Source organism: Talpa occidentalis, unplaced genomic scaffold, assembly GCF_014898055.3.
Source record: "Talpa occidentalis isolate TD23 unplaced genomic scaffold, MPIMG_talOcc4v2.1 talOcc4.12, whole genome shotgun sequence".
NCBI classification, from domain to species: Eukaryota; Metazoa; Chordata; class Mammalia; order Eulipotyphla; family Talpidae; genus Talpa; species Talpa occidentalis.
Genome location: NW_023601212.1, coordinates 6307783 through 6335188, shown reverse-complemented (window position 1 = coordinate 6335188; position 27406 = coordinate 6307783). Strand labels below are relative to the sequence as shown.

The window sequence follows — 27406 nt, the reverse complement described above, 5'->3', positions numbered from 1 at the left end:
CCCCGCCCTGCGCCGCCGCGCCGCCGCACGCCCCGCCGCGGCCACGCCCCTCGCGGCGCGGACGTGCCCACCCGTTGGCCAAATTGGCCTGTCCCGCCCCACGACCCGCCCCGCTGCCGCTGCTTATTGGGCCGTTTGGGCGGGCGCCCGAGCAAGGATTGGTTTACTCTCGGCCCCGCCTCCCGAGGAATACGATCCGCTCATTGGTCAGTGAGGGCGCCGGTCTCGGGAAGGGGGCGGGGAGCTGAGCGTGGGGAGCCGAAGTCGTCTTGCACCCCTCTTCTGGAGTTGGGGGCCAGGGTCGCGGTTCGCGAGCGCCAACGGCCTTCTCAGAATAGTGCGAATTGGGCGCAGTCTTCGTGGGCCTTGATCGCAGATTGGGAGCCCTGGAGAGAGTCGGGGCTGCCAGGGTTCCCAGGACTGCCTTTGATGCGAGGTCAAAGGTCAAAAAGTGTCTAAAGTGGCCGCTTCGAGGCTGAGAGCCCTCTTAAGTTTTGCTCCATCTCTACCCTAAAAGAGCTCCCCGGCAAAAACTCAGAACTGTGCTGGCGTAATCCCAGCGAAGTGTTTTGGTAAGGAGTTGGCAAAATACCACTGGACAAGTTGTATTTTGTTGTATTTCATAAGTTGAAAATACCTCCATGGTACCAGGCCCCTGTTTCCTGCCTTTTTGGCATTAGATTATTTTGCTCAAACTGCTTGTCTTGTGTGAGGCCCTGAGTCACAATAACCAAGATGTGGAGAGTTTGGAACCTGACACAATCTGATTTGTGCTCCATCTGGGGATTGTGAGCCCAAGATCTGTGAATTTCGTAAGACTGCTTACAAAATTGAGTGTGCCCTTGTGCATTTCGTTGGGGCAGATCCATGATCTGCATCAGATTCTCAAGTGACCCTGAGAAGGGGGCCATACCAGCGAGTCTTCATCAAAGCATATGGATTAGTCCCACATTTCTTTTGAAAAGGAGATCATAAAGATCAGAGAAGATCTTTATGGTTTACAAAGAAATAAAATAGAAGAAGAATAGGGGACCTAGTTGAAACCAAAAAGTTATTCTTTGAAACAATTTAAAAAATAGATAAAGCTCTAGCCTGATTGACCAAGAAAAAAAGGTAACCAAGGGCCTCCCCGGTGGCGTGGCGCAGTGGTTGAGCGCTGGGTTGCGAAGCTGCCCGCAGCCTCAGCGGCGCCGGTTCGCTCCCCGGCTGCTCCCCGGCCACCAGAGGAGGGTCCCACATGGCCATGGCGTGCAGACCTCTCCTGCCGCCCGCTGCTCCCCTCAGCAGTGTACTTCGGTCCTTCTGCCTGCTCTGCTCCCTGCTCTGGCTCTGGTGAATTCTCTCACCCTCCCGCGCTTCTGACTCTACCCAGTGCATGTATAAACAAAAAAAACAAAACAAAACAAACAAACAAACAAATAAATAAATAAAACAAAACATGCCTCTATTAAAAAAAAAAGTCATTAAAAAAAAAAAAGTAACCAAAATCAAACATGCAGGAAGGGATAACACTACAGATCCAACAGCTATTAAAGGAATTAGAGACCTCCCTGATGGTACAGGGGGTTAAGTCTCAATACTATGAAGCTCTCCGCAGCCCCTGTGGCATGATTTTGATCTCCACGACACTCTTCCTTGCCAGTGGTTCAGCTGCTGAAGTGCCAGGAGCTCTAAATGCCAAAGGGACAGCTCAGGGTGTGTGTGTGTGTGTGTGACAATAACAGGATTTATTAACAAAGGGAAAATTGGGGAAAAGGAAAGAATTCCTATGGTCACAAGAATTCCTATGGCCAGCTGTCCAACTGCAGATAGATTCTGCAGTGTCCAATAGTCTAAACCAAAAGCTACTTGTGCAAGATGGCACTGTCACTTGGACTAGAGCCTGGTGCTGATGGCATACCAGTGAGTGGTGGACCAGGATCCAACTCATGGTGGCAGCTGGAGGTAGGCATGGGTGCGACTACTGAGGCAGCACTGCAGTAGTGCAGCAGGAATTGGAAGGCTGGGCTGGGCAGCAGCAGGCACAATAGCACTAGGAAATGGTGCCAGAAGTGCTAGAGGCAAGGACAGCATTCAGGAGGTGGTGTCAGAGGATCAGAAACAGTAGACAACTCTTATAAATGGCCAATCACAGGTCAGCAGTGCCGGTCAGCACTGGTCAGCAGGTGGTGATGTGGAGGATCAGGCACTAGCTAATGTATGCTTTTTCAGAAGTACCAGGCACAATGCCAATCAGCAGGCATGTCAGAGGCAGGGCCAGAGGAAGGAGCCACGGTCAGGTCAGGAGGGGGTTCAAAGTGGAGATCAGACACAAAGGTCTCAATGAGTCCATCAGGTGAGCCTTTCAGGCAAGTCATAAGAGAGTTAGAGGTCTGATGAGATGTTCTCAATGAGTCTCTGAAGTCTGCGCCCCTAAAGCGGAGGTCTTGAAGGTCTGAGTTAGAGGTCTTCCTAGGAGAGAGTCTGGACTAGTGTGTCTGGAAAATAGGAAGCCCTAGCTTATAACCCCTTCAGGGTGCCCACCTTTCAAACCTGACTGGTTCATTTTCAAAACTGGCACCATTTCCAAGACTTGATTCGCGCTGTTGCAACCTCAAACCTGACTGGTCGGTTTACAAAACCTTGTAGATCTCAAAAATCTGAATGGCATCAGTGTGAGCTCAAACCTTATTGGTTTGTGGATAAAACTGCGCCAATTTCAAAACTGAAAACCCATCAGCACCTCATGCTGGGACACAGCAGAGCCAGGAAAGCTCCACTGTGTCTGGTTGCTGAGGGGGGCCTCCCTGGTGGCCTGAGTTCAATCCCTGCCAGGGAAGTAATCCACATATGGTGCAGCAGACCTCTCCTGTCTCACCTGCTGCTCCCTTTAGCAATGTATTTCAGTAGATCCACCTGTTCTGCTCCCAACTCTGTCTCTGGTGAATTCTCACACCTGCCCGTGCCTGTGGCCTACACCCCAGTTCTTCTACACAAAATATATACGTAAATAAAAAATTTTAAAAAGAAAAGAAAGTGGGTTTGAGGTTGTTACAACTAGGATGGGAGTGGCTGATGAGAGGAACAGGCTTTCCTTTTGGGGTGAGAAAATGTCCCATCCTCCCCAACACAGATGAGCCAACTGAGGCTTGCAGAGAAGTCACCTGCCCAGGTCCCCGTGGGAGTGGGCATGTCAGAGGATCAGTGAAGATCAATATCCCAGCCGGTGGGTGGCGCCAACAGCCAACTAGATGGTAGAAAAGGGAGCTTCCCAGCCTCCACCCCTGACATCCTGTTGGGGGGCTGCTGCTTGGCGGTGGAGGCTGAGCTGTGCCTTTGGCACATAAAGCTGCTGGCACTTCAGCAGCTGAACCGCTGGCAAGGAAGAGTGTCACGGAGAAGTTTCTCTCTTGCCACATGCAACTTCAGCCTGGACTCTGGTCTCTGCCACACAGACTCTAGCTGGGTTAGGAAAGGTCGCTTCTGGCCACAGGCTGGCATATGAAATCTCTCTCTCTATGTTCTCCCTTTTCCTCAGTCCCTGTGTAATAAACCCTTTGGGTTTCTTTCTGTGAGTCTGCTTTTGAACCCTATCCTGCATTTTTTTTTTTAAAGATGTATTTATTTATGCATACAAGAGCTGGGGTGTAGGCCAGAGGTACAGGGTAGTGAGAGGACTCACCAGAGACAGAGTGGGGAGCAGAACAGGCAGATCTACTGAAATACACTGCTGAGGGGAGCAGCGGGGAGACAGGAGAGGTCTGCTGCGCCATGTGGGTAGCTCCCTGGCCGGGATCGGACTTGTGCTGCAGTGGCTGCAGATAGCTTTGTAATGCTGAGACTTAACCCCTTGCACCTCCAGGGAGGCCCGCCTATCCCTGTTATTAATCCCACTTTCCCAGCCTACTGTCCCAGAGACCCAGCTGCCTCTTTCACTGAGTGTCCGCGTTGACTGCTGAGTCTTTCCGTTCACGGTGCCTCATGAGATAACAGCACGTCTCACTGACTCTTACATATGATCATGTCGTTAATTCCCCTTTCATAGAAACATGAAGTGAGAGACAAGACACAAATACCCCACTCCCGCTGGTCCTGGCCCAGTCCAGCCTGGCAGAAAGGTACTCCCTCCACACTCAACATCTCTGTCCCCAGACCCATGTGCAACCTCAGAGTCTCCCTTACTCACCCCCTTGCTCTGAGGCCACTACTCCCTCAACAACTGCACTCATTTCCTGCAGTTGCTGTCACAAAATACCACAAAATGGGTGACTTAAAGCTACAGGAATTTATTCTCTCCAAGTGGGGCCAGTAGTCCGAGTTCAAGGTGTCTGAGGTGTTTGCAGAGGAAACCACAGGGCTTCCTGCTCCCCCTCTCCAGCCCTGGCACTTCCTGCCCTCTGTGAGTCTCTTCAATGCCCGACTTTGGACCCCAACACCACCCTTCCCCGGGGACCCAGTGGGAGCACCATTCTGGGGCACCCTGGAGCGATGTCATATATGGGCAGGGAGGGAAAGAGACTGGCTCTGTGTGTCTGTGAGTCCACGTGTTTGACTCTGTGAGTACCAGACACTCATAGCCACCCACGGTTCCTCTGGGTGAGACTTAGAGACAGCCTGGATTGTCATCGTCCCCACCCTAGCTGGGCCTGTGACACACACATCTTCACCCCCACCCCCTCATCCCTGGAACTGCTGACGTTGGCTTGGGCATTGTGGGAGGAGCTGTCCTGGACACCGCGGGGTATAGAGTAGCCTCCCTGCACCCACCCACCCATCTGATGGCAGGAGCACCCCCAGTAAGACAACCACAGATGTCCCAGACATCACCTGGTGATCCCCTGGAGGCCAGAATCACCCTGTGTTGGGACTCTTCTTTAGAGATACTCACTGAAGTATTCATGGATGGATGTGCCCAGGATTTTGCTTCTAAATATTCCCAGGTATAATGGGCGAGCAGAAACATCCGGAAGACAGTGTCCTGATGTGGCTAGCGGTGGTATTTATTTATTTATTTATTTTAAAGAAAGTTTGCTTTTTTTTTTTTTTTTAAAGATTTATTTGTTTATTTATACAAGAACCAGGGTACAGGCCAGATGTGCGGGAGGGTGAGAAGATTCACCAGAGACAGAGCAGGGAACAGAACAGGCAGACTGACTGAAATACACTGCTGAGGGGAGCAGCAGGCGAGACAGGAGAGATCTGCCATGCCATGTGGGACCCTCGCTGGCTGGCAGGGATTGAACCTGTGCTGCAGAGGCTGCGGACAGCTTCACAGTGCGGCACTCAACCACCTGCGCCACCAGGGGAGGCCCTATTTATTTATTTATTTATTTATTTATTTATTTATTTAGTTTAAATAGAGGCATGCTTTATTTATTTATTTGTTTGTTTGTTTGTTTTTGTTTATACAAGCACTGGGTACAGTCAGAAGCGCGGGAGGGTGAGAGAATTCACCAGAGCCAGAGCAGGGAGCAGAGCAGGCAGAAGGACCGAAGTACACTGCTGAGGGGAGCAGCGGGCGGCAGGAGAGGTCTGCGCGCCATGTGGGACCCTCCTCTGGTCGCCGGGGAGCAGCTGGGGAGCGAACCGGCGCCGCAGAGGCCGTGGGCAGCTTTGCAACCCAGCGCTCAACCGCTGCGCCACCAGGGAGGCCCCTATTTATTTATATTTTTAAATGATTCCCTATCCCATTACAACCGCAGACATGATTCATTACAGCCTATCTATTTATTTTTTATTTATGCATAGAAGAACTGAGATATGGGCCAGAGGTATGGCGAGGTGAGAGGACTCAACAGAGACAGAGTGGGGAGCAGAACAGGCAGGTCTACTGAAATACACTGTTGAGGGGAGCGCAGGGGAGCGGGGGGAGACAGGAGAGGTTTTGCTGCACCACGTGGGTCAGCTCCCTGCCTGGGGATTGAACTCAGGCCATAGTGGCTGGCGATAGCTTGATAGCACTGAGACTTTAACCTCTGTGCCCCCAGGGAGGCCCTATCTCCAACATTTTGAGGCCCTACCAAGCTGTCTTCTTAAGTAACTTGTCCATTTCACAAGCAATCGTCCAAACAAGCTGATGAACTTCCGTTTTGTTTGTTTGTTTGTTTGTTTTTTAATAGAGGCATGTTTTATTTATTTATTTGTTTGTTTGTTTGTTTTGTTTATACAAGCACTGGGTACAGTCAGAAGCGCGGGAGGGTGAGAGAATTCACCAGAGCCAGAGCGGGGAGCAGAGCAGGCAGAAGGACCGAAGTACACTGCTGAGGGGAGCAGCGGGTGGCAGGAGAGGTCTGCGCGCCATGTGGGACCCTCCTCCAGTGGCTGGGGAGCAGTGCTGCAGAGGCCGTGGGCAGCTTCGCAACCCAGCGCTCAACCGCTGCGCCACCGGGGAGGCCCTGATGAACTTCCTTTTTATTACAGAGTATTTCGAACATGTGTAAGAGGACAAAAGAGAATGAGTGATCCCCATCTAGCTTCAACCACTGCCAACTTCTGCTCACCCATTATACCTTCTTTTGACTATTTCATTCCAAAATTTTATTACAAACATTTTGAAATGTGGTCCGTGGCACGTGCTCGGCCTGGGAAAAGGGGTACTGTCTGTGCCTGGGCACTGCTGCAGGCCAGGGCATTCCTGAGGCAGGAGTGTGCCTGGGTCCTCTCAGCACAATGTCCTCAAGGCCATCACGTTGTAGTGTGTCATATCTGCTGTCCTCACGGCTGAATATGTGAATGGACACATTTTGCTGATCATCCACCCATCATGGACCCAGGGCTCAGCAAACCAGCACCTGCTAAACACACCATGAAGCCCAGACAACGATGTATGAGTGAATGAATGAGTGTCCTAGAGCAGAGTGTTGAAAGGAGGAGGGGGCTACCCAATGCCCTCTGTGTGGTTCTGGGCTTACACATCACCCCTGGACTCCAGCCCCGGCTCTGGGGTCTGAGCATAATTTGGGCCTCGATATGTCCATCTGTGAAATGGGCAACTCATCCCTACCTAGAGTCCCTGGAACACTAAGGAAAGGCTCCAGGAGAGGCAGGCAGATGGCCGGCCCTGTGACAGCAGCCTCGAGGCCTCTCGTGGCTTACAGGGGCTCCTGGGGAATTGTCCTTACTTTGCCAAAGCTGCCTGCTCCCTGAGACCCCCAGCTTCACATTGATCCCTCTTGGCTTGAATGAAGGGGTAGGGGCATTTGGCAGCACTTACCAGAGGCAAGCGTCACTGCTGTGCTCCTGGGAGGGTGTAACCCTGTCGACGGGACATCACTCCCTAGGGTCTATTAACCCCTTGCTCAAATGGGCATTGGGAGCCAGAAACGTGGTGGCCAGCTGGACACATAGCCAGGCCAGTGTAGACCTGAAACTCGGGGGCATCATTGGGCACAGGTACCTATTTTACTGTTGGGAAAACTGAGGCTGGGGAAGGCATTTGTAGGGCAGGGACAAGAGGCCCATCATGTCAGGGTGACCTAATTTTTGTAGTGGTCTGGAGCCTGTGACCTGAGGCCAGTGGTCATTTTGCTCCAACCACGGTGTCCTTCCTTAATCTGTAATCAGAGCAGCTTCCTTCTCACCCCATGATCTTTGCTATTTCTTAGAATACTTGCCATCTGGAACACTCTTTCCTTCTTCACTAATTTCAGTCACAGCTTAGTTGTCAGGACAAATTGGAGGGTTCAGACCAAGTCCTGATCCTTCTCTTAAGTCCCTCCACCCTGACACTCACACCAGTCCATCAACTCTATTCCATGATAGACCCCAGTTGATCTTTTTTTAAAAAAAGATTTATTCATTTATGCATACAAGAACTGGGGTACAGGCCAGAGGTGCAGGGGGGTGAGAGCATTCACCAGAGACAGAGTGGGGAGCAGAACAGGCAGATTGGCCGAAACACATTGCTGAGGGGATCAGGGGGCGAAACAGGAGAGGTCTGCTGCGCCATGTAGGTCACCTCCCTGGCCGGGGATGGAGCTCATGCTGCAGTGCCTGCGGGTAGCTTCATAGTGCCGCGTCTTGAACCCTTGCGCCACCAGGGAGGCCCCAGCCCCAGTTGATCTTATATGATTGTGCTGTGGGGTTATTTGTAGGATTTAAAAGGATTTATTTACATGTAGAGTGAGGAAGAGGAGAATTAAGAGAGAGAGAAGGCAAAGAAAATGTACTGAGTGGCATGAGGCCAGATGCCATCTGTCTTACCCACGGGTGGTGTCCACTGAGCAGAACCCAGGGGCAGCCAGAAGCCAGACACAGGACAGCGGCCCGCCTGCACCCCAGCTTTTAAAAGTTCACATGGTGGTCCCACTCAGGACCTCGTGCAGTAGTTCTGATCCACAAGCACATACAGATGTGCAGTATCCAGGGGTGCTGCCTCCTGCCCCCCATCGCCTGGAGAAGCTGGAGGATGCACTTTGTCTTAGGAAGCTGGATGGGAGATGGTGGCAATGATGATTGATCTAGACTGACCTGCAGTGTGGTCTCGGGCTAAGGTACTTCCTTCCTCTTACCAGCCCCCACTCTGCAGAGGAAACCCCTGGGTTGGGGGAGGGTGCTATGTCCTTGCCCAGAGACACATGGCACAGGTGACCTATTCTACCGAGGGCCAGAGAACTTTGTGGGCCAGGTGGCCTCTGTTTTAACTCCTTAACTCCAAACTTGCATCTTAAAAGCAGACACAGAGGGTGCTCGAGCGATGTCCTTTTATTCCAAATGTGGACACCAAAATGTGGATTTCATAGCATTTTCATGGGCCTTGAAATGTCTTTCTCTGATTTTTTTTTCCAACCACTTAAAAATGTGAAAGTCATTCTTCGTGCAATTGCGATCTATATAAAGATAAATAGCAGGCTGGAGTTGGCCTCTGGACCAGAGTTTGCAGACCTCTGGAGTCTGCTTTGCTTTATTGCACCAAGTATTAAGCTGCAAATGGGCCCTGCTTCTTCTCTAGAGACTGTGTGGGACAGACCCCAAGGTGGTCCCCAAGACTGTGCGGGACAGACCCCAAGGTGGTCCCCACCTCTTAGGGGTCATGTTTTTGTGACATCCACTCTCTTTAAGGGTGGGTGGAACCAATAAACTATGGTCAGAGGATGTCATTCCAAGGCCGGGTTACATTCTGGAAACTTCTATATTACCTGAACAGACCTACATACCCTTGTTGTGGGTCTTATGAAGTAAGAAGCCAGGTTGAAGAAGCCCATGGCAGCCCAGGGCAGCCTCCAGCAGCCTCGAGCCAATCGCCCTTGAGAAACCAGAGCCCTTGGTTCTACAGTGTCAGGGAAATATATTCTGGAAAAATCGGAGGGAGCTGGGAAGCAGACATTTCCCTAGTCAAGCCTCCCAATTAGTGCTTGGCCTAAACATCATGAAGGCAATCCTGCAAGAGGAACCAGCTCCTCCCAATCCAGATTCCTGCCCCTCAGAAACTCTGACATAATAATTGCGAGTGTGATTTTGAGCCACTGTGTGTGGGGACTTTGCTATACAGGCTAACTGTAGGGACCATGCCAGCCTCGGCCATTCATTCATCCATCCATTCATTATTTTACATCTGTTTGTATTTATTGAGCATTGCTGACTTGATGTCAGCACCTCCTCTCTCTCCCGCTGCTCCCCTCAGCAGTGTATTTCAGTAAATTTGCCTGTTCTGTTCCACACTCTGTCTCTGGTGAATCCTCTCACCACACCCCCCACACTCTGGCCTACCCCCCAGTTCTTCTATGCAAAAATAAATTTTAAAAAAAGGGATGACTAGCCAGGCATATCCACCAATTCTCCCCCTGCTTCCAATTGAGTCAACCTATTGATTGACTCCACACACCCTAGGGCTGACTCCCATACCCCCTAGCTCCACACAACTGTGCCACCCCAACTATAGTGATTGGTTCAATAAGGACAATCAGACCCTTCCTGGGGCTCTTGCTGCCTCTCTTGGGACAAAGTGCTGTCTTTTGTGGGAACTATTAAAGTGATGGGGGGGGTTTAGTTTGGGGCTGCTGCTGGTGCCAACTTTGTCCTTACAACAGGAGAAGCTATGGACAAAAAAGCCTCTCCCAGGAGGAGGATGAGAGAGCTGAGAGATGGCGACAAGGACAATCTTTGTGACATTGTTTAAGAGTCTTGAATCCGGGGCCTCCCTGGTGGCACAAGGGGTTAAGACACAACCTATGAAGCTTCCGCAGCCTCTGCAGCATGAGTTCGATTCTCCGGCCGGCCAGGGAGCTACCCACATGGTGCAGCAGACCTCTCCTGTCTCGCCCGCTGCTCTGCTCAGCAGTGTACGTCAGTCAATCTGCCTGTTCTGTTCCCCACTCTGTCTCTGGTGAAGCCTCTTACTCCCCCCTCCCTCCACAACACCCCTGGCCTGTACCCCAGCTCTCGTAAGCATAAATAAATCTTTAAAAAAAAAAAAGAGTCTTGAATCCAGTTGAACCTGAAGCCCCCTGAAACAGGAGGTTTCACCCAGGAGTGATCTGCCCTATAGGTCATTGGGCCAAGTCTGGGGACATTTATGTTCATCAAGACTGGGCTATGTGGTATACCCTCTTGGTATCAAGTGGGTGGATCAGGGGTGATGTTTAACCCTGCCCCCACCATGTCTAGTACCACTGCTCAATTCAAAGAATTGTCTGGCCCCAAATGTCAGCAGTGGCGAAGGGTAAAAACCATGAGTTAGATCTATCCATCTATCCCCAAATCTTTCAGTTCCATGAGCAAAAAATCCCCTATTAAAAAAAGTCCGTTTTGGTTTCTGTCACTATAACCAAAAGAATCGAACCAATTTGGGAGATAAGACTCATCCAGGGGGTTTTGGGGTTGGACAGTGGGCTCAGCAAGCTGAGAGGGCTGGCCGGGTGGGCTTCATCCCCAGGGAGTGGAGGCCCTGCAAGGGAAAATGCTGGGGCGTGAGGACATGGGTCAGGACTCATACTTTGAATAAAAAAAAAAAAAATAGGTTTAGAGACCTCCCTGATGGCCTGGGGTTAAGTCTCAGCACTATCACCACAAGGGTCTGAGTTCCATCCTCTGCCAGGGAGCCAGAGGTGAGGGGTTGGGGGGTGAGAGGATTCACCAGAGACAGAGTGGGGGAGTAGAACAGGTGTATCCACTGAAATACACTGCTGAGGGCAGCAGCGGGGAGACAGGAGAGGTCTGCTGCGCCATGTGGGTAGCTCCCTGGTCAGGGATGGAACTCAGGCCAAGGTGGTGATAGCGCTGAGACTTAACCCCTAGGCCACCAGGGAGGCCCCCAGTTTCAAAACATTTTCATCACCCCTGAGAAAGATCAGGTCCCCAACAGCAGTCACTCTCAACCCCTCCCCAGCCCCTGGCACCACAAACCCACTGCCTGTCCATGGCTGTGTCTGTCTGGACGTTCCTTGTCAGTGGACTCATACCATGTGGTCTCGCGTGTCTGGCTTCTCTCCCTGATGGTCATATGTTCAGGGTCCCTCCCCGTGGTGGCGAGTGTCAGAGCTGCCCCCTTTTCATGGCCAGTGATGTTCCTGTGTGGGGATGGACATTTTGTTTATCCATTCATCAACTTTATGGAAACTTTATGAATATTTAAAAACATTTTACCATATGGGCCTCCCCGGTGGCGCAGCAGTTGAGCGCTGGGCTGCGAAGCTGCCCGCAGCCTCTGCAGCGCCAGTTCGATCCCCAGCTGCTCCCTGGTCACCGAAGGAGGGTCCCACATGGTGCGCAGACCTCTCCTGCCGCCCGCTGCTCCCCTCAGCAGTGTCCTTCAGTCCTTCTGCCTGCTCTGCTCCCCGCTCTGGCTCTGGTGAATTCTCTCACCCTCCCGCGCTTCTGACTGTACCCAGTGCCTGTATAAATAAATAAATAAATCTTTAAAAAAAAAAAAACAAAAAACATTTACCATAAAGTCCTCAGCCTATCCCAAACCTGGCTCCAAATGCCAAGTTGTCATGAAAGCCCTCTGATCAGTGCATGACCATTATCCCTGTGGCACAGGGGCACAGAGAGGTTAAGTGCTTGTCTGAGATCACATAGCCACTAGGTGGCAGAGTCAGGAAGTCCCGGGCCCCATGCACACCGTCTTTACTTCCACTTTGCCAGAGAAGCTCGCAGTCCTGGGGCATGAGATGGCCAACAGGGTGAGAAAACACCCCGGAATGGATGGCTCCAACAACCTCCTCTTTTTTTTTTTTTTTTTTTTTCACCAGTTGGAACCATCATTCTTACTCTTTCGCTGAAGATTTTGATGCCAACGTCTCCCCGCGTTGGGGAGTTCTTTCTAAGTCTGCGGGAGGGGATAGACGGTGGTAGGATTCCATGAACTTCTCCAAATGCCACGGACAGCCCTCTGGAAACGGGCACCTTGCATGCTACTGGGGCCTGCAAGTGAGTCAGCTGGGCCCTGGCTGCCCTGGAGTTTCCCTGTGGGACTGGGCAGATCCAAGGTGAAGATTCAGAAAGTCCCAGTGCAGGTGACATCAGCACTTGGGGCTGGCCGCCGTCTGCACCCAGGGAGATGGGGCGTGGGGACTTAGCTCCGTGGATCCCTGCAGGCCACTCATGTCTCAGGACTCTTGTTGTGAAGGGCCTATACAGCCGCGCCTTGTGCTGCAGGTTTCTTGCTCCTCTGAGGTGGAGCACTGTGGGCCATGCTCTGTTGCCTCCTGTTTCCCCAGTAGGGTCAGGCTGGGAGGCACCCAGAAAGTTTTTTTTTTTTTTTTTTTTTAAAGATTTATTTATTTATTTATTTATTTATGCATACAAGAGCTGAGGTACAGGCCAGAGGTGCGGGGGGTGAGAGGATTCACCAGAGACAGAGCAGGGAGCAGAACAGGCAGATTGATCGAAATACACTGCTGAGGGGAGCAGCAGGCAAGACAGGAGAGGTCTGCTGCGCCAGGTAGGCTGCTCCCTGGCCGGGGATCGAACTTGCGCTGCAGAGGCTGTGGACAGCCTCATACGTTGTGTCCCAACCCCTTGCGCCACCAGGGAGGCCCAGAAAGTTCTTTTTGGATGAATGCATGTCCCAAAGCCAGAGTCAGCCTGGGCTCCTTCCTCTGGTTCTAGGCGCCTGCCCTGGCTGCCTCTCCTGTAGTTCTCAGTCCTCCTGTGGTTCACCATTGCCGCAGGACAACCCAAAGCTTAGTCCCCCGATGCTGAGTACTGAGTGAGGGGGCCTCCTGGGGGTCCTTGTCACTCCCCCAGCTGTTACCCAGCTTGAGCTTGGCTCACTGTCAGCCCTTGATAGAAGGAAATTCGAAGTTTGTTTTTTTCTTCCAGCTTTGAGGCAGCAGCTTGGCCTTCTCCTGCCTTTTCTTGCCACGGGATGGGCTTCAGAGATGTGCTCCCTTGCCGGGCCCATCCAGCACATGTGGCCACATCAAAGGACCTCCACCCCACCCTTAGATATTTCCCCAATGCTGCCCAAAATAAAAGCCTCTAGCGGTCCTGCCCTCTGCTGCCCAGCCTCACTGCCCGCGGGGACCCTCACTCATGTTCCCTGGGTGCTTGCCTTCCTCTGGGTCTTTGGAGGGTTTTGCCCCTCCTTGACAGTCATTCTGTTCTGGGGTGGAACAAACACTGCTGATCTTCCTTTTCCTTGTCCCTGCTCCCCAACACCCTGCCTTGGCCTGGGGTATACTGGGTCAGGAATTATTTAACTCCTTGGGCCCTGGTGTCCTAGCTTTAGTGCAGAGGCGGGAAGCCAGGAAAGCCCATGTGGGGTGGATCTCAAACCAGTTGGGCAGGTCTGCTGTTCCCTGAAGTCGTCCTGGCTCAGAGGCAGCCCTGGCTGGGCTGGGCTGAATCTCATTCTGGGCTCGGGCTGGCTGGAGGGAGCTGAGGGAGACGGGCCATGGAAGCTGCCAGCTAACACTGCCCAGGAGACCTGGAGCAAGTGACAGGTGGGTCTGGGAATAGGGAAGGCTGGTGGCTGGATGGGGTCGGGAACTGGGGGTGGGGGTGTGAAAGAAAAGCAGGGGTGGGAGACAGAGGGACTGAAGGACAGCAAGCCTGGCGGTAGAAAGACACAGAGAGGTCCACAGAGGAACACGGAACAAGACACAGAGTCTAGGAGAGAGGGAGACAGAGGGATGGAGAGAGACCAAGATACAGATAGTCAGAGAGACACAAAAGAGAGAAAAAATTTGAGAGACGGCAGACACAAGGAGACAGAGACACACAGAGGCAGAGAAAGAGAGAAGAGAGACAAAGAGAGAGAGGAGAGAGTGTGAAGAAGCAAAGTGGGGGGAGAGGCGGTGTGGCACAGACGCAGCCTTGTGGGAGCTGGGAGGGCCCTGCTGCTCCCGGCTCAGTGTCCCTGCCTGTGCAGTGGGGAGGGACTGAGAGGGTTGTGAGTGGGAGAGAAAGGAGAGACTCTGGAGAAGGGTCAGGAGAGTAAGGCGAGGAGGAGAGGGTGGTGGGGAGGCAGGAGCTGAGCCATGGGCTGGGGGCACTGAGGGGAAGCAGGTGGGGAAAGGAGAAGTGGGGACCTAGACCCAGCAGGCAGGCGGCAGGGAGGGGAGGTGCTCCTGCTGCTGGGGAACACTGGGGCTTTCCAGAATGTGGAGAAACAGGAAGTGGTTGCTTCCCACCCAGTTGGGCTGGGCCAGGCTGGCCCACCTGCCTGCCTCACCTGCCCAGGTCTGGGAATGTGGACTGCGGCCCCTTGCCACACCCCAGGCTCCTTCTCCCAGGGCACCTGCCTCAGTGTCCCTGAACGCAAGATGGGCACAGCCCCAGAAGGAGACACCCAGAGGGAAACTGAGGCTGGAAGGAGGGACAACTTCAGGATAGTGATTCCCAGGAGGGAAACCAAGGCTTGGTGGGTAGCTTTTCGGTGGCACCTCCCAGACTGGGAAACTAGGCACAGCCCAAGATGACCGTCAGGCCTGCCTGCGGGTTCCTGCTGGCTGAAATAACTGAAACCAGAGTTGCCCCTCTGCTTTCCCTTGCCCGCGCCCTCTCCTGCTTGCGTGTTAGTGCTATGACCAAACCCAGGTGGCAGGCGGGAACACTGAGGCTCAGAAAGAGGGTCTCTTCCTGGCCTTGGTTCTGTGACCCATTTCTCTGCAGTTTCCCCACATTGGGTTGCTTCATTTCACCAGTGAAAATGCAGGGATCCCAGTTCGGCTTGAATTCCAGATAGACAGAGGACACGCTTCTTTAGTAGAAGTAGATTGTCTACTATTGCATGAGACAAATTTACACTAACAAGTTATTCTTGTGTACCAGGAATTCATGTTTAACCATGTGTCCTCTGGTATCTGGCAGCCCTAAGTCCCCAAGTTCTCCAGTGCCCTCCGTGCATGTAATGGGGGCACGGGGAGGGCTTGGGAGAGGAAGGTCTTTGACATCAAACTAAGCCTTATCAGACATGCCTGGCTTTCTGTGAGCTCTGTCCCGACTGGAAGAGAGAGCACATCTGAGCACCAGTTGTTTCCTCTCTCCCACCCCTGAGGGGTCCCCTCTGCAGCCTGAGTTGTTCAGGGCCCCTACCCCCTTCTCTGTCTATGTTGTGAAAATCCCTTCTCTCTGGACCTGGAACCTCAGTCTTCACCCTCACCATGATCACTGAATGCTGACTTAGGTGACCTTGTGGATGTCTCCTAGGGGCATCTGGATATATTCACAAGGCTAAATACTAGGCATTGCTCATTTAGCTAACCAAATCATCTATGAGGCAGCTACTGTATTGTCACTCCCATTTGAGGCACAGAGAGGTTATGTAACTTTCCAGGGGTCACACAGCATGTAAGTAGAACTGCCCCAGGGGTCTGGCCTGAGCCTCCAGCTTAAGCTGTGTCCTTTCTGCTTTCCTCTGCTGCCTCTTGCAATTCCTTGGAAATTCCCTAATCTGACTAATTCCCTAGACATCCCCAGATTTGGCAGATTCCTCCAGGCTGAGATGACTAGTTTACTACCCTAGCCTGGGCAAAGTGCCCCCACTTCAGGCAAAATTACCCATACAGACATTGTGGTTTCCTGAGGTGGATGTAGCAGAGGCTGAGTCCAGCCCCTGCACCTCCCCCACCCTTGGGCTTGCCTGGCGACCTTCGGAGGGCCACTGAGCAGTTCTGCTTTAGCTTCCCCATAGATAAAACACAGGTATTACTAGTCCCATGTCGGTTGGGCTGTGGTGAGGACAGGGCAGGCTTCAAGGGTGTGACGCGGGACCGTGCCTAGGGCTCTGAGCTCAGGGGCCCCCATATTTGGTTTAATGTTCTGCTGTTGCTGTATTGAAAGTTGATTATTTTTAAAAAGATTTTATTTACTTATTTTTGAGTAGAAGAGCTGGGGTATAGGCCAGAGATGCAGGGGGTGGGAGGATTCACCAGAGATGGAATGGGGAGCAGAACAGGCAGATCTACTGGAATACACTGCTGAGGGGAGTAGGGGCGAGACAGGAGAGGTCTCCTGCACCATGTGGGTCAGCTCCCTGGCCGGGGATCGAACTCAGGCCACCGTGGTGATAGCTGAGACTAAACCTCTAGGCCACCAGAGAGGCCCTGTATTGAAAGTGTTGATACTATTGAACAGGGGCCCCATGTGTTCAATTTTCATGGAGTTCCACGAGTTATGAGACTGGTGTGTCAGGAACTGGGAATATGCCACTGATGCCATCTATCCCCCAAATCGGTTTCTTTCCATTTTTTTTTGTTCAGTTTGACTTCTTTCAATTAGTTGTGAAAAAGAATTTGGAAGTCAAGGTTACATCCTAAATTGCTATAAGTATGCACACCAAAGTGAAGCTCATTCTGGATAAATCACTTCTTTCCAGTTTGCCCATCTGCTCCCTTGTACTTGTTGGTTCAGGCAAAGGGGTTTCCTTGGCCTGAATTTTGTAGGACAGACATGTTTGAAACACACTCATCTCCCTTACCAGACTAAGGAAACTTCCACTTGAAATTTAAAGTCCCATGCAGCCCTCCTCCATGCAGCCCTCCATGATACCTCAAGCATTATGTCCTTCACACTTCTCTGAGCTCCAGCCCTTTTCTTGCAGCTGGGAGTGTCTTGCCCTGGCTCTGTCTCCCCTAGACTGGGGGCTTTATGGAGGGCAAGGCTGAGAACTGAGTCCTGTTTTAGGACTCAGCTTTGCCCAGTTTTGGCCAGGCATGGAGCAGCATCCATAGAGTTCATTAAATGAATAAAAGAGATGCTCTAATGTTGGGGGTCGGAATGGGTGCAGGAGACCTCAGGCTGGTGACAGCTAGGTCTGGGGAAGTGGTGGCAACTTTCATTGCTGAAAACCTGTAGGGCAGGGGCCAGTGCCCCTGCACTGGATCTGCCTGAAAGGTCCAGGCTACCTGATGGATTTAATGGTGGGGATAATGGGCTCAAGTCACAGGAAAACGGCTATCTGTGCCAGCACCAAGTCCCACCTTCTTCCTGGCAATCCCACAAATCCTGGCATCATTTGCATCAGGCCCCAAGGAAAACCCACAACATGGAAGAAGCCAGCAGGGGAACTACCCAGATACCCGTGGCCCTGCCCAATTGCATCTTGTTTTCTGGGGGTCGTCCCTGGTACTGATGAGACATTTCCCCACCCCCATTACCAGCTTCCATTCTGGGGTTCCCAGAACTTCTATTCCAGTGGGAGACAGATGAATGAGCAAACCACCGCACTGAAGGCAGAGACTGGGGGCCCAGGATCAGTTCAGGCGGTCTCAGGGAAGTCTGTGAGGAGAAGGATTTAGAACCAAGATCTGGGTTACATAAGAACTCCAGCGGTTCAAGGGTCAGGGGTGAGAGTGCACCAGGGGAGGCACAGCCTGCGTAAAGGACTGGAAATGAGACTGGCTCGATTCTATGCTCATGTTGCAGAGAAAACTGAGGCTCGTTCCAGGGACGGAACGGTAGCGGGCGAGGGTGGGACTCGAACCCGGGGACACCTGAGAGCGCGTCCCTTCCCTTTGGGGCTCAGGAGTCAGCTCGCCCCCGCCCTCGACCACGCCCGCGGCCCAGCCCACCAGAGGCCCCGCCCCACGGCATGACCGGAAGTGCGCGGGACCCCCAAGATGGCGCCCGAAACCCGGAAGTGAGCGAAGCCGCAGCGAAGCTCGGGGAGACGGAGGCACCACGGACTCCACGCCCCGGCGGACCCAAGTCCGAGGTGAGGCGCGTCCGGCCGACCCCCGTGCCGACGCTACCGCTCCCGACCGACCTGAGCCGCCCTCCCCGGCTCTGCGGGCCCTTGGCTCCTCGCGGCCGCCCGCGCCCTCGACCGGGAGTTCCGGGGTCCCGGGGTCGCGGCCGACGTGAGCGCGGTGGCAAGTCCCCAGCCCTCCGCCGCGACCCCCGACCCCGCCTTCCGCGTGAACTCTGACCCCTCCCTCCGCCGTGGGCCTTGACTCCGCCCTCCGTGGCGACCCCCGACTTCCGCCGTGAGCATTGACCCCGCCCTCCGCCGCTACCCTAGACCGCGGCTGCCTTGACCCCGCCTCCTGCGCGACCCCTCCTCTCCGCCCCGCCTCTCCGAGCCCCTCCGCGCTGCTCTGCTCCGTGAGCCCCGCCGAGCACCCTGACTCACTGTCCGCGGTGCCCACCGGCTTTCCGTGCCCTCCTTCGTGACCCCCCGGGCCGCCCTCCAGATTCCCTGACGACCCCCCCTTGTGATCTCCAACCCCACGCACCTTGGTAACCCCAGTACTGGGTCACCCGTGACCGCAGGCTCTTTGGGGATCCCGCCTCTTCCTCTTCAGTGACCTCCCTCCCAGGACCCCTCCTTTCCTGGGGTGCGCCAAGGGGGCAAACACTCCTGTTCCCAGTGTTGGGCAAGTGGGATCCTGGCTTTGGATGGGGCTCGGAGCTGGGCAGAGCACTTTGAGGTGGGACAGACCCGGAGCTGGCGCAGGGACAGGTGGGAGGAGGTGGTGGGCAGAGGTGCCAGAGCAGGAGGTGTGCTGCCTGGATGGACAGGGCGGGGCTGTCCCCTAGAAGTTCCCCTGAAGAAGGAGGCTGGGGGAACGTGGGTTGCAGTGGGGGAGCAGGTTGCCTGGGAGACGGTCGGTATTTCCCTGCTTAAAGTTACTAACTTTCTGGAAAGAGAAAGTCTATAAAACGTGTGTTGGGACACCCATGGTCTGTGAGTTCAATTTTGCCCACCTCCCTTGTAATGTGTTTCCTGCCTGTTCCCCACCTGGACGGGCTAGGTTTGGTGCCATCTGTTTGTGCCCTACACAGGAAGGTACCCAGTGAACTTGCTGGCAGGTTTTTTTTTTGGGGGGGGGGTGACTTTCAAGCATGGTGAGGGGGTCTGGTTGGACAGACTTTTCTGTGGTAACCCACTTATCTGCTGCTAGGCAGGATGATCAGCCTCTAGCCCTGCATGGCGGGTCTCTGGGGGCACTTTGGAAAGGCTCAGAGAAAACCAGAGCTGCACCTCAGGGATGGCAGGTCCCAGACCCCTGCCATCTTTCCCTGGCTTGGGAACTCTAGAGACTTCAAGGCCAGCCCTTCCTCCAGTGGCACCCTGGGACTGGACCTGACCCTGCCTTTTGCTTTCCCTGCCCTGAACCCCACTTGCTGGGCCACAGGCCCCCTTGTGCCACATGAACTCAGTGACCGGAGTGACCCCGTGCTGTCTTTGAGGCAATCCACAGAGACACTGCCAGCTGTCTCTGTCACCCTGGATTTTCGGGGGGGCCAGAGGTGGGTGAAGACTGCTCAGGGCTGGGTGTTTGGGGCTGCTTTTCCTGAGTCCAGCCACCTCCAGAGTCCATCCATGCTGGCTGTGCAAGTGACGGGGAAGGGCAGGACAGGATGGCTGGGGAGACATAGCATGAGGACCCTGTTCTGGGGCCAGAGGTGCTGTTGTTTAATGCTGGGGTCTGCATAGAGGACTGCTCGCAACTGGCTGGAGTAGGGCCCGCTTCCCGCCCACCCCAGGGGGGGTGTGTGTGTGTGGAGACTGTAGTGGGGATTGGGAGATATCTGTGCTTTGACAGAGAACTGGAGGACGCCCCGTATTTCCAGGAGGGCAGAGCACAGGAGGGTCACTTGGCTTTGTTGGCAGGGTGGGGCCACAGGTGGGCAGCTGGAGCCAGTGCTCTCCAGCTGACCTTGGGCCATTTCCCACCCCCAGCTGGACCTCCACAGGGGTGTGACCAACCTGGGCAGGCCCAGCTCACGTACAGCAAAGTCTCTGCAGTTCCTCCAGCAGGGGCGGCCCAGAAACACTGACCCAGTGCCGTTCCCTGGCCACGTGAGCCAGCTGGTGGAGAATAAAGAGGCAACTGTGTCCAGTCCCCAGGGCCGCCTCCCTCCCGGGATGTCCTCTGGGCAGGCATGGGGACCTGCTTCTTCCCCTGCCGGGGGATAACTGACAACAGTGTGCACACCCTGCCAGCGTGGCAGAGTGGCTGCCCCGTGGCACCAACACAGTCCAGGGTGTGTGCCCACGAAAGCATGTGTGTGTTAGGTGTGCATGTGGTGCACACGAGTCACACGTGTACGTGCATGCACACCGATGCATGTTGTGCTTGTACACGTCTGTGCTTGACTGTTGCATGCATGTTTCATGTGTCATGTGAGTGTGCACGCACATCGTGTGCATGCAGTTCCTGGTGGCCAGGCTTGGAGCATCTGCTGCCTCTTTTCCCCAGCCCAGGGCAATGTGGGCAGCCAGAAAGAAGGACGGTGCAGTGGGTGGTCAAATGTGGATGGGTAGCGGGGTCGTGCAGACTTCAAGCTTCAGGCCTGACTCCTCCCTGCCAGCTCCCATTCTGCCCACTCCCCAGTGTTGCCTTGGTCTTGGTATCTGGGTGCCCTGGAATCCCTGTTCCTGTCCCTGGGATTGCCCCCTTCCCTGGCCCCCGCTGCTGGTTATCCATCCTGCTGAGCAAAGTTGTGAGGCTGGGACCTGGCAGTAGCCTTGCCCCCCCCAATTGGGGTATGTGGTGACTCAAGTAAGAGGCAATTGTAGTTTGGGACTCTGCTGCTCTGGACTTGCCGGGCCCCCTGAGGAGGCAGAGATGAAACTGTATATGATGCTCTAGGGGGGCTGGGGAACAGCGCTTGGGGAGAAGCAGACACATGAGGCCACACGGGTGTGAATCCACTGATGAGAAACGTCGGGACAGGCCCAGCCACAGACAGAGAGCGGGCTGGGGTGCTAGAGGTGCAGGGGGGGAGTGACTAATGATGGGGACAGGGTTTCCTTTTGGGGTGGTGGGATGTGGTAGGATTGGATTGAATTAAGCGTTGCACAGCTTCGAAGGTTCTCTAGGTGGGTGCATTGTGTGGTGTGGAGTCTATCTGCATGAGGCAAAAGCGTTAAAAAGGACAAAGCTGGGTCTCTCTTGCCCCCCAGATGCCCATGTGGAAGGGGCCTAAACGTAGCACCTTGCGCCAGTTAGATGCGGGCCCTGGGAGATGTGTCAGGCATCTTCTCCGGACCCCCCCAGGATGTGCCGTCTCCCCCCCCCATGGAGGGAGAACGAGGATCCTTTGGGAGCGCTTCATGAAATCCGGCTCTTTCCTGAACTGACTCTGCGGGCTCTGCGAAGGGGTGCCCTGGTCGGGAGCAGGACTAGATGGGAGACCCCAAGGCAGGAGAGGGGAACTGGTGGAAGCCCCTGAGGGTGGTAGGCCCCTGGACGGGCGAGGCCCTGGGGTAGAAGCACCTCGGGATAGAAGCTTCTGGGAGTAGGAGGTGGAACAGGTCTCCCCTGGAACCAGGCCTTTTGGGAGAAGGAAGGCTGGAGCAAACACTGCCCTCTCGCCATGGTCCCCTGATTGGCCGGGTCAGGACCAACCCCGCCGCCCCCCACCTTCTACCCCTTCCCTGCCATGAGCCCAAGGGATAGTGGGTAGGGAGTGACCCCAGTGAGTCTGTGCTGAACTGACCCCCTCAATTCATTTATATGCTGTACGGGTGTCCTCCCACTGTACCCCCCCATGCGACAGAAAGAACATCAGGGTTAGGGCCCGGGAGGGGGGTCATGTATTTGCTGTGTGCTAGGGGAAGTCTTTGTGCTGCCACCCCCCAGGGGTTCACAGCCCCTCCACATATCTCTGGCACTCCTACCCAAACCATAGCCCTGCAGCGCCTACAGGGAAGCGCCCACCAGGCTCTGGCCACGCAGGCCCTCGCCTTTCAGACCTGTCCCCAGCAGCCGGCATCCAGCCTGGCCTCCTGGGCAGGGTTAGGTCCAGCCTTGGTGCCCTCGGGAGCAGACTGCTAAGTGAAACCAAAAGAGGGCCTGCTGCCTTTTGAAAGTGATGTGTCCTACATTCCGGAAGGCAATTCTCGAGTCTGCTGCTTGGGGGGTCAAAGGCCACAGGAAGCTGGCATTCCCGGAGGGAGGGAGCTGTCTGGTGGAGGGTCCCAGCAGGCAGTAAACTTTTATGGCACTGACTCACAGTGGGTGGGAGGGCTGGTCAGGAGAAAGTCCCTACCCCAGCTGAGGGCCCAGAGTCACCAGGAGTGGCCACATCCTGCCCCGACCTGTAGCGCAAACCAGGAAGAGAAGGCATCTTCCTCTGCTGCATACTAGGTAAACTGAGGAAGGGCTTGCCCCCCATCTCAGCTGCAATAGCGTGGGTCACTGGCGGGGGGAGGGGGTGTGCGGGGGGAGTTGGGGGCTCCATGGCCAGGTCTGCACAGAGGAAGGCACTCAGCAGGGGACGGTGTGTTTATCAGGGCTGCCTCAGAATTTCCAGAATGCTCTCCTAGCCAGTTTTGGGGTGGAGCCCTCTTCTGGAAGCTGTGACATGGGCGTGTAGAACCCCCTCCTGCCTGGCCTGGCCCTGGGTGGTTCTAAGCTTGGCGCCGGTGGCACAGGATGTGGAAGCCTCTGCTGGTGTCTCCTGGGTGGATGTGAGCTGACCAGGGCATGTTCTTTGGGGCTTTGCATCAGCTTCCACAATGGCTGAGCCCCCTAAGCTGTGTTTCGGGATGTGGTTTGGGGTGAGTGAGCTGGTTGGTGGATGTGGGGGCTGTTGGGGTGCTATGGGGATCTGGGTGCTGAAGGTGCCTCACTTGCAGAGGGGTGGGCGTGACTACTAGATTGCCAAATTTGAGAAATCTGGGGCTGCCACCCCCAAATCCAGATATGCAGCTTCTCTTGAAAAACCAGCTTGTCTGGAAGCCCTGGGCTGCATTCCTGGGGGTGGAGACTGTTGCCCCAGAGGGGCCCCCCACCTGTCCGGCCCCTCCTTGGGTCCTGGGGAGGCTCTGTCCAGAGGGGGCCAGAGGACTTTGCCACTTGCAGGCACCCACGGGAAGGCCCTGCGCCACCAGAGCCTGTCACTGTGCACCCCGCTCACTGCTCAGTGGTCACTTGTGCGGTGTGTCCTCCTTAAATTCTGTGGTCAGCTCCCTAGGGGACCTAGGGAAGTTCCCATCCCGGCTCCAGGACCTGTGGACATGTCACCTCCTATGCAAAGGGGCCTTGCAGATGGGTAAACTCAGGGCCCTGAGATGAGGATGATCCCGGACCCCTGGTGTGGTGGTAGGACCCTCACCAGTGTCCTGAAAACAGAACATTCCCTGCTGGAGGCCAGAGAGGACTGAGAGGTGTAAAGCCTCAGGGCGCCTCCCGCGGGGGGTACAGCACACCTGATGGGCTGCAGGCACCTTCTGGAGCTAAGTCCCTGACCAGCAGGCCGCTGTTGCAGGTGGACCTCTGTCCTGCTAACAACCGTGTGGACCTGGCTGGACTCTCCTGACACATCCAGTGCAGGGAGGGCTGGTGGACTGGCCTGGGCCTGCAGATCCTCGGCCGTGGACCTGCAGGCTTGAGACATGTGCCCCATGTGCCATTTTAATGCCTAGTTTGTGATCACCCATCATGGCAGGAGGGAAAATGGACCCAGTTTCCTTTGGCGTGATCTTGGCGTTCCCGCTATTGTGATTTGGGGGCCTCTGCCCTCTTCCCAGAGGGAAGGGTAGAAGATAGCCCCAAGCCAGAAGGGGCCTCCCTCTGCAGGGATTCTGGCATCCTTCAGTCTTAGATAAAAGCCCCTTGTGATGTACTTGGCACCGGACTGGGAGGGTGCAGACCTGTCAGACCACTTGTTTGGGGTGCGTGTGACCATCTGTGATCTGTTCTTGCTCAGGGCTCTTCAGGGGCCTGGGTAGAGAGACCTGGCATGCTGGCCAACCTGAGGCATGCCCGACCCTGCTTAGAGAGGGCATCAGGGAGAGATGCCTGGAAAGACTCGGGCATATCCGCTTCAAAGTACTGGAGAGTCAGGGCCAGTGAGATCTGGCTTAACATGCCCAGGAGAAGGTCTGGGGATCAGAGACCACAAACTCGGTGTATCTAAAACCTTTAAAAGGCTGATAAGCACAAGACGAGCCCTTTGCAGCCGCTGAAGACCTGAGAAGGCAGTTCCCAGAAGAGGAAGAAGTTGGCAGGGAAGATGCCCAGCCACCATGGGGAGCCACTCCACACCTGTCTGCGTGCAGAGGCTAGAGGTCTGCCGGGAGCAGAGGTGGGCTGGGGACAGCAGTGGCAGCGCCAACACGACTCTGGCCTGTGGATTTGTGTCACCTCCTTGACGATCCATTTTCGTTTTCTCTGCCTAATAACACTCAGCAGTACCTGGGAGTGGGGGATCAGCTCTGATCTCCCCATCCTGTTCCCTACCCCCCAACCTGGCCTTCAGGTGAGGGGCTGCTGACTTGCAGGTGTAAAGAGCTGTGTGCCCTGAAAGCTGTGCCTTCAGGGACTGGCGTGGAAGGGCTGTGTGTCCTCATAAATGTAGGCGGGGTTTGCTCTGCTTGTCTCCTTTGGCTGCGTGAAGCGCCCGCCTCACCCGGGGCTGCCCGCGCGTCCTTGCTCCACCCTGCCCGGGCTCCTCATGGCCATGGGGTCTGCAGACTGACTGGTTTGTCCTGGACAGGCGGACAGGTCTGTGGACCTGTGGCTGGCGGCTGCATTAGCCAGAGAGCCCGACAGCCTGCCGCAGGCATCCCTAAATTGCTACGCTGGAACCCAGCCCAGGGTCTCCCTTCCTGGATAAAGTTTGCTTCACCAAATGTTGCTGGCCCCCTGAGGCATGTGGGGGAATGCTGACGCTGCTGCCCGCTGTGTCCGGCCTGGGTCTGACCTGGGCTGGGTGCCCCTGCACTCGGCTTCCAGGGTCACCGCACCATCCTTGGGGTGGTGTGCAGGGTCGCTGTGTACCCCCTTGCCAACTTCCATGTGGTGCAGCCGCGTGGTTCCCGGGCAGGGAGGAGATCGGGTCAGGGTGTGAGGGTGTGTGGCCGTCCTCCCCCCCAGGGCCTCCTCTCTAGGCCATTTTTTTTTTTTTTTAAAGATTTATTTATTTTTTGCGTAGAGGAACTAGGGTATAGGCCAGAGGTGCGGGGGGGGGGGGGAGAGGGAGGGTGGGAGGGATGGTGGTGGTGGTGAGAGGACTCACCAGAGACAGAGCAGGGAGCAGAACAGGCAGAAGGACCGAAGTACACTGCTGAGGGGAGCAGTGGGCGAGGCAGGAGAGGTCTGCTGCGCCGTGTGGGTAGCTCCCTGGCCGGGGATGGAACTCAGGCCATAGCCACCAGGGAGGTGCCCCCCCCCCATTCATTTGTTGATTGTATGAGGCAGCTATCAGCTGAACAGCCCCTGGGGCATCCCCCAACATCTCCACGGATAGAGCAGGATCAGGACAGGAGGTGTTTTTTAAAGAAACGCTTCATCGGTAAGACTTCCCCTTGGAGTGAGATGGTGAGCTTGTGGGTTGGGGTCCCACAGTGGTAGCACACCTGGAACCCCAACCTCTGGCCTTCCCCAGAAGCACATGGGCTTCTCCTGCCACTGCCCCCCCTGGCATGTGCACAGTGAGCTGGGGCCTCTGCCCTCCTTTGGCATCCCCAAGCTGCCAGTTTCAGATGGCCTCAGGGGCTCTGTTGAAATGCAGTCACACACCCGGTGCCAGCCGCACCCGGTCAGCGGGGCTCTGCAGTCTCTTGGGAGGAGCGTCTGGGTGGCTCCTGCTGCCATTTACTTTCCCTCTTGTCTGAGAGTCCTAGGGTGACTGTAAACCCCAGGGCCTCATCATCTCCTAGTTTGGGGCCCAGAAGTCTGAGTTCAAGGTGTTAGCAGGGCTGTGTGCCGTCTGGAGACCCCAGGGGCAGGACCTTCCTATCTCTTCCAACTTATAGGGGCTCCGGGTGTCCCTATCCTGTGACCCCACTGGATGTGCCTCCTTTTGGATGTTAGTGCCTGGACTGATGCTGTGGCTGGTCCGGGGCCCCACAGGAAGAGCGGGGTGGGGCAGGAGAGGCCAGCGTGTGCTGTATTCAGCTTGGACCAACTCAGGAGCCCCCGGGTGGGGCAAGGTCAGGACAGCCCCACATTCTCATCCTTGGTTTATATTGGGGTCCCTTCCACACTTAGGATGCAGAGCTCCAGGTTTAGAGAAGCTTGACCTTGGGCCCAGGGTCAGGACTAGGGCCTCCTTCCCAGGCACCACTGGGAGTAGTGCCAGGTCAGGAGCCTGGGGGCCAATAGGGGATTCCCACCCTTGGGGCGCTGCTGGGCCTGAAACTCAGCCGAGAAGTGTGGGGGTCTGGTGAGGCACATCAATCTCATGTTCTGTTGAAACACCACGCGGGCGGAGGTCAGGGCAGTCAGTGGATCTGGGCACCATCCCACAGAGGGCCCTGTGGGGTCCACAGTGGGAGCCTGAGGGCAGCTGGTTCAGAATGTGTTTGGGAGTCTGCAGAGCTCAGTGTGGGTAAGACCCAGTGGCCTGTGTTGGGCCCAGCCCTGTGCTGAGACCTGGCCCACCTGGTGGGCTCCACAGAGGGAGGACTTGGCTGGTGGCAGCAGGTGCCCAAATTCGCCATGCTCAGGAGCTTCCAGGCCTTGGGCCCTTCCCATGCCCTCCCCCATCCCCATCTCGCCTGGGCTGCTCACTGCCTGATCTTTCTCTTCACAATGACTCATTTGAAAACCTGCTCTCAGAAGGAAACCTTTGACACAGACCACGGGTGATGAGCGCAGTGCTCTCCTGCGGTCACCTGCGAGCTGTAAATACACGCCAGGCCCGGGTGCTGGGCACCGAACTCTGACCTGGCCACATGGGGTCTCTGTTCTGTCCCATCCCCTCCCTCCTGAGCCCTGGGCTCACGGGGCCTGGGAACTCCAGGACGTGGCTGGGTCACACGCGAGAGGGCTATATTTTGGGGTTGCCCCAGCGTTGAGTGGAAGAGGTGATGCTAAGAAGGAAGGGGTACCCATAGGGGTGGCCTCTGGGGAAGGCAGATGGGCAGTGGTCACACTTTTACCTCACCAGCCCCCCCGCCCCTGGCACTCTGAACACGCTCACTGCCTGTGGCTGTGACTGAACTGGACTTTTCTCATCAGTGGCCTCACATGGCGTGGCCTCGTGTGTCTGGCTTCTCTCCCAGAGCATCGTGTGTTCAGGGCCCCTCCCTGTGGTCACAAGAGTCAGAGCTGCCCTCCTTTTCGTGGCCAAGTGATTCCCC

General features: G+C 55.2%; 1 protein-coding gene and 1 long non-coding RNA gene across 3 annotated transcripts in view; both read left to right on the top strand.

Moving 5' to 3' along the window:
- Positions 1-327: 327 nt before the first annotated feature.
- On the top strand, positions 328-13411 carry LOC129145452 (uncharacterized). The gene is made up of 3 exons (XR_008550997.1): positions 328-572; positions 12171-12348; positions 13243-13411. It is a non-coding gene; the product is annotated as an uncharacterized LOC129145452 (long non-coding RNA).
- A 4555-nt stretch (positions 13412-17966) lies between these two features.
- Positions 17967-27406, top strand: part of SBNO2 (strawberry notch homolog 2) — a 45822-nt gene continuing 36382 nt past the window's right edge. For both annotated transcript variants that reach the window (XM_037504903.2, XM_037504901.2), the window contains exon 1: positions 17967-18079. The gene's annotated coding sequence lies outside the window, so the exon portion shown is untranslated. The remainder of the gene's footprint in view (positions 18080-27406) is intronic.